The 12,531-nt window shown below is 46.2% G+C and overlaps 1 protein-coding gene across 11 annotated transcripts in view; it reads left to right on the forward strand.

The window, feature by feature from the left end:
• KIAA1958 (KIAA1958 ortholog) overlaps window positions 1–12,531 on the forward strand; it is a 122,962-nt gene that overhangs the window by 3,640 nt on the left and 106,791 nt on the right. For 4 of the 11 annotated variants that reach the window (XM_038403256.2, XM_038403258.2, XM_043514403.1 and 1 more), the window contains exon 2: window positions 9,621–9,665. The exons of 4 other annotated variants lie outside the window; for them this stretch is intronic. The gene's annotated coding sequence lies outside the window, so the exon portion shown is untranslated. Of the gene's footprint in view, window positions 1–2,980; window positions 3,476–9,620; window positions 9,666–12,531 lie in introns of those variants that run through there. 3 more of the 11 variants (XM_038403263.2, XM_038403257.2, XM_038403262.2) reach the window with 2 other exon arrangements.

Genomic DNA, 12,531 nt, shown 5'->3' on the forward strand with positions numbered 1-12,531 from the left:
CGGAGGGGTGTGTGAGGGTTGTGCGGAGGGTTGTGGGGGAAGAAGGGGTGAGCGGAGGGGGTGGGGGGAGGAAGGGGTGTGCGGAGGGGTGTTGGGATGTAAGCGGTGTGCGGAGGGGTGTTGGGAGGTAAGGGGTGTGCGGAGGGGTGTTGGGGAGGAAGGGGTGTGTGAGGGTTGTGCGGAGGGGTGTGGGGGAGGAAAGGGTGTGCGGAGGGGTGTGTGGGAGGAAAGTGTGTGTGAGGGTTGTGCGCCGGGGTGTTGGGGAGGAAGGGGTGTGTGAGGGGGGTGTTGGGGACGAAGGGGTGTGTGAGGGGTGTGTAAGGGATGTGGGGGAGGAAGGGGTGTGCGGAGGGGTGTTGGGGAGGAAGGTGTGTGTGAGGGTTGTGCGGAGGGGTGTGGGGGAGGAAGTGGTGTGCGGAGGGGGGTGGGGGAGGAAGGGGTGTGTGAGGGATGTTGGGGAGGAAGGGTTGTGCGGAGGGATGTCGGGGAGGAAGGGGTGCGGAGGGATGTCGGGGAGGAAGGGGTGTGTGAGGGTTGTGCGGAGGGGGTTTGGGGAGGTAGGGGTGTGCGGAGGGGTGTTGGGGGAGGAAGGGGTGTGTGACGGTTGTGCGGGGAGGGGTGTGGGGGAGGAAGGGGTGTGCGGAGGGGTGTGGGGGGAGGAAGGGTGTGTGAGGGTTGTGCAGAGGGATGTTGGGGAGGAAGGGGTGCCTGAGGGTTGTGCGGAGGGGTTTGGGGGAGGAATGGTTGTGCGGAGGGTTGTGCAGAGGGGTGTTGGGGACGAAGGGGTGGCGTGAGGGTGTGCGGGGGGTGTTGGGGAGGAAGGGGTGTGCGGAGGGGTGTTCGGGAGGAAGGGGTGTGTGAGGGGTGTGTGAGGGGTGTGGGGGAGGAAGGGTGTGTGGAGGGGTGTGGGGGAGGAAGGGGTGTGTGAGGGTTGTGCAGAGGGAGTTGGGGAGGAAAGGGGTGTGTGAGGGTTGTGCGGAGGGGTGTTGGGGAGGAAGGGTTGTGCGGAGGGATGTGGGGAGAGGAAGTGTGTTTCAGGGTTGTGCAGAGGGTTGTGGGGGAGGAGGGGTGTGCGGAGGGTGTTGGGGAGGAAGGGGTGTGTTAGGGATGTGTGGGGGAGGAAGGGGTGTGCGGAGGGGTGTTGGGGAGGAAGGGGTGTGTGAGGGTTGTGCGGAGGGGTGTGGGGGAGGAAGGGGTGTGCGGAGGGAGGGGTGTGCTGAGGGGTGTGTGAGGGATGTGGGGGAGGAAGGGGTGTGCGGAGGGGTGTGTGGGAGGGAAAGTGTGTGTGAGGGTTGTGCGCCGGGGTGTTGGGGAGGAAGGGGTGTGTGGGGGTGTGGGGGAGGAAGGGGTGTGTAGGGGTGTGGGGAGGAAGGGGTGTGTGAGGGGGTGTGTGAGGGGTGTTGGGGAGGAAGGGTTGTGCGGAGGGGTGTGGGGGAGGAAGGGGTGTGGAGGGTTGTGCAGAGGGATGTTGGGGAGGAAGGGGTGTATGGGTTGTGCGGAGGGTGTGGGGGGAGGAAGGGGTGTGCGGAGGGTTGTGGGGGAGGAAGGGGTGTGTGAGGGTTGTGCGGAGGGTTGTGGGGGAAGAAGGGGTGAGCGGAGGGGTGTGGGGGAGGAAGGGGTGTGCGGAGGGGTGTTGGGATGTAAGGGGTGTGCGGAGGGGTGTTGGGAGGAAGGGGTGTGTGAGGGATGGTGAGGGGTGTGGGGGAGGAAGGGGTGTGCGGAGGGTGTGTGGGAGGAAAGTGTGTGTGGGTTGTGCGCCAGGGTGTTGGGGAGGAAGGGGTGTGCGGAGGGGTGTTGGGGACGAAGGGGTGTGTGAGGGGTGTGTAAGGGATGTGGGGGAGGAAGGGGTGTTCGGAGGGGTGTGGGGGAGGAAGGGTGTGTGAGGGTTGTGCGGAGGGGTGTTGGGGAGGAATGGGTGTGCGGAGGGTGTGTGGGGAGGAAGGGGTGTGCGGAGGGGTGTGTGAGGGGTGTGTGGGGGAGGAAGGGGTGTGCGGAGGGGTCTTGGGTTGGAAGGGGTGTGTGAGGGGTGTGGGGGAGGAAGGGGGTGGGGGAGGCGTGTGAGGGGTGTGGGGAGGAAGGGGGGTGGGGGAGGCGTGTGGGGGAGGAAGGGGGGTGTGAGGGGTGTGTGAGGGGTGTGGGGGAGGAAGGGGGGTGGGGGAGGCGTGTGAGTGGTGTGGGGGAGGAAGGGGGGTGTGAGGGGTGTGGGGGAGGAAGGGGGGTGGGGGAGGTGTGTGAGGGGTGTGGGGGAGGAAGGGGGGTGGGGGAGGAAGGGGGGTGTGAGGGGTGTGGGGGAGGAAGGGGGGTGGGGGAGGTGTGTGAGGGGTGTGGGGGAGGAAGGGGGGTGGGGGAGGAAGGGGGGTGTGAGGAGTGTGGGGGAGGAAGGGGGGTGGGGGAGGTGTGTGAGGGGTGTGGGGGAGGAAGGGGGGTGTGAGGGGTGTGGGGGAGGAACGGGGGTGAGGGAGGCGTGTGAGGGGGGTGGGGGAGGAAGGGGGGTGTGAGGGGTGTGGGGGAGGAATGGCGTGGGGGAGGAAGGCGGGTGTGAGGGGGGTGGGGGAGGAAGGGGGTGAGGGAGGCGTGTGAGGGGTGTGGGGGTGTGAGGGGGTGGGGGAGGAAGGGGGGTGTGAGGGGGGTGGGGGAGGAAGGGGGGTGAGGGAGGCGTGTGAGGGGTGTGGGGGTGTGAGGGGGGTGGGGGAGGAAGGCGGATGTGAGGGGGTGGGGGAGGAAGGGGGGTGTGAGGGGGGTGCAGGGAATTGGCTCTTCTCCCTTTTTACTTCTCCTCCTTCGGGCGGGAACCAGCCGCGCTCTTTGTCCCCCTGGCCCACAGCCAGCCCGGGGGGGGGGGGAGTTACCCGCCCAGCTCCGAGCTTCCCACGCGCCCCAGTGGCGCGTGCGGCAGGGCCGAGCCGGGGGCGGGGCGGGCGCGAGCGCTGGGGCGGGGGCGGCTCGCTCTCACTGCTCTGTGCGGCGCGCTGCCCGCTCGGGGCGTTTATTGTTTGTAACGCGGGAGGAGGAGTCGGAGTCTCAGTCCCTGTCCGCGTCCGCGGGGCTGCGCACAGGGGCTGCTGTTTGGTCTGATGGAAGAAACCCGCCCCGGGCCGGGCTGGCAGGACTGGCGAGAGGCTGCAGGAGCTGAGCTGTGCAGGCTATTTCAGAGCTCAGATCCCGGGGGGTGGCTTTGCTTTTGGATGCCTTGGAGCTGTTTTCTTTCCTTGTATTTGACGCCCTCCTTCGGGAACAAAAGTCTGCATTTTTTTTTTTTTTGCCATTTCTTTTAGGATTTGGCATGTACAATAACCCCCTCTCCCCACCTGACATCTTTACCCAAGTGGCCTACTGAAGCAGAAGTTCAGTGAAGTGTTGTCCGTACATCTTTAGAGAGAGAGAGAGAGGCTGAGGTCTCTGCGGAGGAGGGAAACGCCTGGACGTGCTTTTATAGGGCAAACAGAGTTTCTCTCTAGAGATACAGTGCGATTAGGTAAACAGCTTGATACTGATTGTGGTACCTTGAACATATGCAGAAACGATTAGAGCATGAACTGGATTTAGCTGCTGTTCTTCAGACGCCGATCAACCCTCCATCCCCTTTTAGTATAGCTTTGCGGTGGCAGGTATGGTTGTGTGGACGCAACCTTTAAATAGCTTGATTTCTCCCCCCCCCCCCCCCCGCCTTTATTGAGAAGCAGAATCTCTTATAATCAGTGCTCTTTTTGTAGTAAGTCTTGTATGTCAAACGTTGGAAGCGTCTCTTGTGAATGATTGCAATGGCGTTGTTGCAGGAAATGCAAAAGATCCAGTTGTTGGGAATGAACAAGCTGTAGAAGCATTTAAAGCCATAACCCATGTTGAACCTGGCTTGTCAGAAAGACAAATCAGGAGTGACAGAGGAAACCAGAGTATTGTAAAGCAAGTACAGAAGACACTCAAGCCAAGGAAAACAAAACGTTTTGAAGTGGAAAGATATATTGAGCCTTCTGTGGTTTAATTTCAGCAGTTAAAAGCAGAATCTCTTTCCATCAGAAAGAACTAGTATATGTTAAAACTCATCTTCCTGGTGTGAGTGGTTATAAATATCACTTGTCCTCAGCTGGATATTAAATAGCACTAAATGAAAATTAATATTATTTCCTAAAAAAACCAAGCTGAGTTATTAGTGACAATAGGCAATTTAATGGGTAAAAATAAAAACTGCAATATAGGTTGGATTTCAATAGTAGAATTTTAAGATGCTTGCTTCTCTTCCCCCCCCCCCCCCCCCCCCCCCCCGTTATATTATCAGCATTAGTTGTGCTGTAGAATTGTAAAAACAACAGGAGTACTTGTGGCACCTTAGAGACTAACACATTTATTAGAGCATAAGCTTTCGTGAGCTACAGCCCACTTCATCGGATGCACTGATAAAGTGAGCTGTAGCTCACGAAAGCTTATGCTCTAATAAATGTTAGTCTCTAAGGTGCCACAAGTACTCCTGTTGTTTTTGCAGATACAGACTAACACAGCTGCTACTCTGAAACCAGTTAGAACTGTAGATAGTCAGGGTTTAATTCTGCATCATTAAGCTTAATTGGAGTTTTTCTATTGATTTTAAAGGGAGCAGGAGCAAGCCCTTAGAGTGTACTTGCTAATATATACAAGAATGTGCAAAAATAATTGCATCCCTTTGACATTCATTGTGCTTAGAGGTTTTTTTTTTTTATATTTAAAACAAAAATATCTTGAAAATGTTGACTGGGTGTAAGATTTGTTGTTGTTGTTTTTTTTTTAATATATAATAATCTAAATCTTTCTTTTTCCTAACTTTGCAGTTACTCTAAAGCCAAAAGTACAACTAGTCTTATGACTTCCTTAGGCCCCTACAATGAATCTTGAACCATGATTTAAGGACTTCAGTAGCTCAGACATAGGTGAGCTTTTTCATAGGAGTGGGTGGGTGAGATTCTGTGGCCTGCGCTGTGCAGGAGGTCGGACTAGATGATCAGAATGGTCCCTTCTGACCTTAGTATCTATGAATCTGCCACTCATCTTGGATTAAAACCCAGGACTGCCTCCTTCTTATTTTTTACTTTAAGCAAAATATATTTTTCAATAATTGTGCTAAAGTTTATCAGCCCTCTGAAGTATTATAAAAAGTAAACTAACAAATTGAGTCAGTTTACATACTTTACATCCTGCCAGCAATAGAGATAAGACTTAACAAAGAGATATTGTATAAACTAAATATTAACGGAAAGTGTTCAGGTGGATAATGGATTGTGCTAAATTATGTGCAGTTTAAGGCTCTTCTGAGATATGTAGTGTAGTTCTTCTTTGTAACAGTGACAGAAAACCAGTTCTCAGCTAAACAGCATTACATAGACCTTCTTGTTTTCTGTTTAGAATAGCTGAATTTCTACAAGCTAAACAAAATTTTGTTGAAAAACAGTAACACCTTTCTAGCATCTTTAACATTTTTTATTTGGTTACTATTGATAGGCTGATTTTTACTGAGCAGATATGTAGATAACGGTCTCTATTTTAATCTTCTCCTGTATGCTCTTACAGTTAATACATTCTACGTTAGTACCGTAACTTCTAATGTGCATACACTATGAAGTTCCCTGTATTTGAGTTCTTAGGAGGATACACTGTATATATGATGTATACTTTTTTGTACAGTTGCAAAATAATGGCTCACTGTGGCTGCGTTTACAGAGCGCTAAAATTCAGTTTACTTTGTTAGCCTTTCACATTTGACAGTTATCAAATATACTGTACCTTCATTAAAGTGTGCCTCAAATCTCATCTTGATGTTAGTTTAGTTGAATGTTTTAAATGAGTAGTGTTGTGACTAATTTTAAACTGAATGGAAAACCAGAGAGTTTCAGCAATCTGATTGTTTGGCATGTCCAATATACCTCTTAACCTTGCAGTATGCTCATTAGCTTTGCTCTAGATGGTTGTCTGTGGTCTGATGCTTTGAACACACCAAGGGGAACCAGGAAGATTCTAATACAGTTTTGGCACTGATTCTCTTTTCCCCAGTTTCCTGCGTCTGAGAAATGGGGATAATAATACTTACTTACCCAATTCACAAAGGTGTTGTGAAGATTAACTAGTGTTTGTAAAGTACTTCAAAGAAATATATATGGAAATTGATCCTCTCTAGGATTATTATGCATCTGATAATTCAAGTGATAATTCAAGATGAGTGCAAGGCTTTGCTTTCAAATGCTATCACTTAGAGATGTTTTTTGTGAAACAAAGTAGAGGGAGGTAAATATGGAAGAAAAGGTAAATGAGCATGAATTCTAATCAGTTTTACACAGTTCACGTTTGTAATGAAAAATATTTAACTTCAGTTTTTGTTTTATTTAAATGTTTTCTTAATGTATCTGCCCAAAGCAACTTGAAAGAGTTCTGTCTTTTTAAAAGACCCATGGAGAATGACTGCTTCATCTTAAATTATTTGACCTTGGTGCTGAGTTGTTGATTTATGAACTTTATTTGCCCACAGGACTGGAGAATTCTGTCGCAAGACAGAAATTACAGTGTACCAGTGCTCTAGTTTGTTTCCTAGGTAACAAATATACTGCACAGATTCCATAATGACGCCCTTGGTTGGCTAGTTATTGTGTACATTTCTTGTTTAGTAAATCTGAGCCCTGAAATAAATAAATAAAGTCTTGTTTATAAGACTGTTCCAAACACAAACTATGAAAAGCAGAATGGAAATGGAGGCCTTCTGTGCTGTGGGAATTTATTGCATTCTATCTAAAGTAATACATAGGTATAAAGGTTTCAGAGTAGCAGCTGTGTTAGTCTGTATTCGCAAAAAGAAAAGGACTTGTGGCACCTTAGAGATTAACAAATTTATTTGAGCATAAGCTTTCCTGAGCTACAACTCACTTCATCGGATGCATTCAGTGGAAAATACAGTGGGGAGATTTATATACACAGAGAACGTGAAACAATGGGTGTACCATACACACTATAAGGAGAGTGATCACTTAAGATGAGCTATTACCAGCAGGAGGGGGGGAGGGGAAGGAAGAAAACCTTTAGTAGTGATAATCAAGGTGAGCCATTTCCAGCAGTTGACAAGAACGTCTGAGGAACAGTCCTGGGGGAGGGGGAGTGAGGAATAACATGGGGAAATTGTTTTACTTTGTGTAATGACCCATCCACTCCCAGTCTCTATTCAAGCCTAAGTTAATTGTATCCAGTTTGCAAATTAATTCCAATTCAGCAGTCTCTCGTTGGAGTCTGTTTTTGAAGTGTTTTTGTTGAAGGATAGCCACTCTCAGGTCTGTAATCCAGTGACCGGAGAGATTGAAGTGTTCTCCGACTGGTTTTTGAATGTTATAATTCTTGAAATAAATGGACACAAATCAGACGTCAAGAATTATAACATTCAAAAACCAGTCGGAGAACACTTCAATCTCTCCGGTCACTCGATTACAGACCTGAGTGGCTATCCTTCAACAAAAACACTTCAAAAACAGACTCCAACGAGAGACTGCTGAATTGGAATTAATTTGCAAACTGGATACAATTAACTTAGGCTTGAATAGAGACTGGGAGTGGATGGGTCATTACACAAAGTAAAACGATTTCCCCATGTTGTTACACACACACACACACACACACACACACACACACACACACACACACACACACACCCCGGACTGTTCCTCAGACGTTCTTGTCAACTGTTGGAAATGGCTCACCTTGATTATCACTACTAAAGGTTTTCTTCCTCCCCACCACCCCCTCCTGCTGGTAATAGCTCATCTTAAGTGATCACTCTCCTTACAGTGTGTATGGTAACACTCATTGTTTCATGTTCTCTATGTATATAAATCTCCCCACTGTATTTTCCACTGAATGCATCCGATGAAGTGAGCTGTAGCTCATGAAAGCTTATGCTCAAATAAATGTTAATCTCTAAGGTGCCACAAGTCCTCCTTTCCTTATAGATATAAAGGAAAGTTTCAATATAAATGAATGTTACAGTTATACACTGGTCCTATTTGAAAAGTCTTTGGTGAAGAGAATAAATCTAAAAACTGTACTGCATTTTACTCAAGCTTGTGTACCTCTCTCAAGTCTGACATTTACATTTGCAAGGTAATAAGTTATTTAGTATCTTCAGTGTGCTGTACTCATTGGCTATAGTAAATGGTTCCTCGTTTCCTAGCCCACCAGTTATCAAAATTCCATGCTGTTTGCATTGCTGAACAGTTCCTTCCTTTATCCAGTCCCCTTTCTGTTACGTTTCCCTCAGTCTGTTGTCTGGTGCCCTTCCAGTGGAAACCTTTGCATGAGCAAAGGTTCTCATGTGAGTAGGAATTTGCAGGATTGGGCCCAACAATATTTTAGATTTAATTCTGTGATCTTTCCCAATTGGAAATATTCACTCATTACTTTTTCTTTCCTATGATATGAACTGAAGAGTTATTATCATCTTAAAAATCACACTGTCTGATATTTATAACAGTAGGTAAAAAAACACCACCTAAAATAACTGAAAGAAATTGGAGGGGGGGGAGAAACAGTCTCTCTCTGCTACATCCTCCCCCACACTTTGTTTATGTCCTGCATTTGTCAGCTCTTTTTATGTACTCAGTTCATTTTTTCCCCTGTTGAATTAGTAAATCAGTGAGTTTCCCCTGTTGTCTGAGAGTCTTTCATGCAGCAACAGGCAAGAGAAAAACATTTTTAAAAATAGGAACGATTGACTGTAAATCCATAAAAATGGGCAAGTCTAGGACCTGAAACCACTTTACAACTCCTCTTTTAAAACTGATTAGATCTCATGTTGATGATATCCTCTTCAGTGATCAATACCATATATCAAAAGCCTTAATTATTTTCTACTCTCCCACTTTCCAGGTCCAACTTTAACCAGTAAATTCTTAGCAAAAGGCTGGGGCAACAGAAATCTACCAAAAAACTGACTTTTATGGTGGTCTGATTCAAAATCTATGGAATTTCTGCAGCAGTTTTTGTTGATTTTTATTTTACTTGGATATGTTCTTATACTGTAATGCCAAGGAGAAGTAGAGTCAATGAGAAAATATTTATTAGTCAGTTAAACTGAAATGCTTTCTCTGCTGCTGTACACCACCTGTTCCAAGAGCAGTTTTGAATTAGAGCTGATGTGATTAACTGAATATTTTCAATGTTGGATTAAAATGGCAGGGCAATTAAAAAGAAAAAGCAACAACTTTGATCATGTAACAAATTAAAAATCTAAGATGGCATCACAAATAAAAATGAAAAAGTAATAAAAAAAACCGGTTTCAATTTGTAGCTCCATAATGACTTCCACCTTCATCTTAAACTTGGTATCATTTTAAAGCACCTATCCCACATGGTTTAGGGCTTGTTGGCATGTAAACAAACAGTAGTAATTTTTAAAAAAAGATGATGATGATGATGATAATGATAATGTCAGGTACTGTAAATTTGACCAGAGATTTAAGATGTTATTTTTTTTAAAAGGTCTGCAAATGCTAAAATTCATAGGCTGACCACATAGGCTAAGAATTGTACATACTGCTAGTCAGTGCAACAAATATAATACAATATTTCAGTACAATCTTCCAACTTTTCTCCCCCACCTCTTTTCTTTTGTTTTTCAGGCCCTGATTCTGCTAAGACCTATGCACATGCTTAACTTTATGAACGTGAGTAATCCCAATAACTTCAATATGGCTATTCGCATGTGTAAAATTAAGCATGTATGTTAATCTTTGCAAGATCAGGGACTTCGATTGTAAGCTCTTTTGGGTAGCATTTGTCATTTATTATATATAGGTATATAGTGTGTGTGTGTGTGTGTGTGTGTGTGTGTGTGTATATGGCCCATCCTGGTTGATGCCTCCAGGAACTACTGTAAATAATAACAAATATTGTCAGGAAATAGATTTTTTTAAATGTCCATAACCATTTTTAAAAGCTTTGTTTTATGATGTATAAGGATAAGATTTTGTCACTGAGGTCACAGAAGCCATGGATTCCGTGACTTTCAGAGACCTCTGTGACATTTTCTATATCTTCAGCCCTGAGACGGGGGTGGGGGGGGTCCCTGGAGGTCTGATCTGCCATGGGTGGTGGGCATCCTGGAGCTCTGAGCTGCCACAGGGGGCTGTAGTGCTGTCATTCTCTCCTTTCTACTTCCTTTCAGCCCTTCATTATTTTTAGTAAAAGTCACAGACAAGTCACGGGCTTCTTTGAATTTTTGTTTATTATCCGCGACCTGTCCGTGACTTTTACTAAAAATAACGGAGACAAAATCTTTCCCTTAATGTTGTACTTCTATGGATTTAAACATCCTCGTGCAGTGTCTGAAACCCAAATACCTGTATCTGAGGCCTGGTCTACACTGGGGGGGATCGATCTAAGTTACGCAACTTCAGCTATGTGAATAATGTAGCTGAAGTTGACGTACGTAGACCTACTCACCGCAGTGTCTTCACTGCGGTGAGTCGACTGCTGCCGCTCCCCCGTTGACTCTGCCTGTGCCACTCATGGCGGATGAGAACAGGAGTCGACGGGAGAGCACTTGAGGGTCGATTTATCGCGTCTACACTAGATGCGATAAATTGATCGCTGCCCGCCGATCCAACAGGTCGTATAGACATTCCCTTAGTCTCTTGCTAATACATGAGAAATAGCATTGAAACTGACTAGATACAGTGTGAAAAAGCCAACCTGATTACTCAATTTTGTCCAAACTGAGTCAAATAAACGAAGTATTCAAGCAGCATAAATAGTGAAAATTAAATAGTTATTAAACTAGGAGAATTTTAAATGATCTTAGGAATTGTATTTCCAGAGGAGTGTGATTTAGTGGGTAGAGTAGCTAACTATGACTCAAGAGTCTGAATTGTATAAGTGATTTTGCCACTGACTTGCGTGTGATCTTGGACAAGACACTTAATTTACTCTGCACTGAGGACATACACTCTAGTTACTCACACTCAAGTTGCTCCTCGCAAGTTAGCCTAGCTCATGTGAGAGTGGCTACAGGGCAAAATAACACTCAAGTTGCTGTATCTATGCTTGCACTGTATGCTTTCATGTGTGGTACGCAGGGTACATCTACACTTTGAGCTCAGGTGTGATGGCCAGCTGGAGGAGACATACTCGGGTGAGCTCAGACCAAGCTAGCACGCTAAAAATAGATGAGTAGCCACGGTGGTGCATGTGGCAGAGGGGCTAGCTGCCCAAGTACGTACTTAAGGTCTCCGAGGGAATCCTCCTCTGGGCAGTTAGCTCCTCCTCCTGCTCATGCCACAGTGGCTACACCTCTATTTTTATTGCACTAGCTCACTCAAATCTAGCATAGGTATGTCTCCTTGAACTGGAAATTGTAGGTGTACCCTAAGACTTTTGGGGTTGCATTGCAGTAAGCTGAGCTGCCCTATGAATTCTTTCCCTTTCGGGCACATGGAGGAAATTGTGAGAAAGCATTGGAGGACTAGCAGCACTTGAGTGGAGCTAGTCTGTGTCCACACTGCAGAGTTGCTAACCGCTTATGAGATGTGCTAACTCCAGTTTTAACCTATATCAGGATAATCAATTGTTTTTTTGCCAAGGTCCAAATTTCTTGGTCAAGGTATAGTCAAGGTCCAGACTCCAGAGAAAATTAATACAAAAATAATAATAATGATACTAATAAGTAAAAGATGTCATGGTCTGTTCAAAAGCTTCTGGTGGTCTTGATTTGGCCTCAGTTCACCTATTGACTTCCCCGGTATCTGCCCCAATACATCCTTTGACAGGCCAGCCAACTTGAATTAAAAGCACCAATGCACTTGGGTTAAGACCGTTTGTATAGGACAGGACCCAACTTAAAGGCAAACTCTAGTTAGTGTTGCAGGGATGACAAGCTCCAGCTATCTGACCCTGATTTCTCTTTTCTGTAAAACAGAATAGCCCTTGTCTATTTCTCAGGGATATTGTGAGGAGTAATCCACTAATGTCTGTAAAGTGCTTGGAGCTCTGTGGAAGAGCAGTGCTATAGAAGTGCAGAGGAAATTAATTTTTATAATGTAACTTCTGTTAACCTAACAATGTTCCTTTAATAAATGGAAACAGAGGTGCTGGGCTGGGAAGCCAAAAGTGGCTGTAAAAGTTATGGGAAAGCTCAACGTTATTTTGCTGAAAATTATTTATACTCCTGTTCTTCAAATCCTTTGCTATTGCAGCAGATATATAAATAGCATGTCTGCATTTGTGTTCTCTGCCTGCTCTCTCATTGGTGGCCTGGGTTGTTTTTTCTTGGACATGTCTTCAGCTTTATCTTTCTCATGTATGCCACTGATACTAGCCCCTCTCCAAAGATGATCTCCGGGGGCCAATTCAGGAAAGTATGTAGGCAGTGGTTAAGTCTATCCTTATTCAGAACAGTACTTAAGCACATGTTTAAAGCTAACCACATGTGCAAAGTTTAGCATGCTAAAGTGATGTCTATGGGACTTAAGAATGTGCTTAAGTGCTGTCCTGAATAGGGAGGTTTAGATGAAATGACTATAAGCTAGGTGCATA

The sequence above is a fragment of the Dermochelys coriacea genome, chromosome 5, assembly GCF_009764565.3.
Source record: "Dermochelys coriacea isolate rDerCor1 chromosome 5, rDerCor1.pri.v4, whole genome shotgun sequence".
Lineage (NCBI taxonomy): Eukaryota > Metazoa > Chordata > Testudines > Dermochelyidae > Dermochelys > Dermochelys coriacea.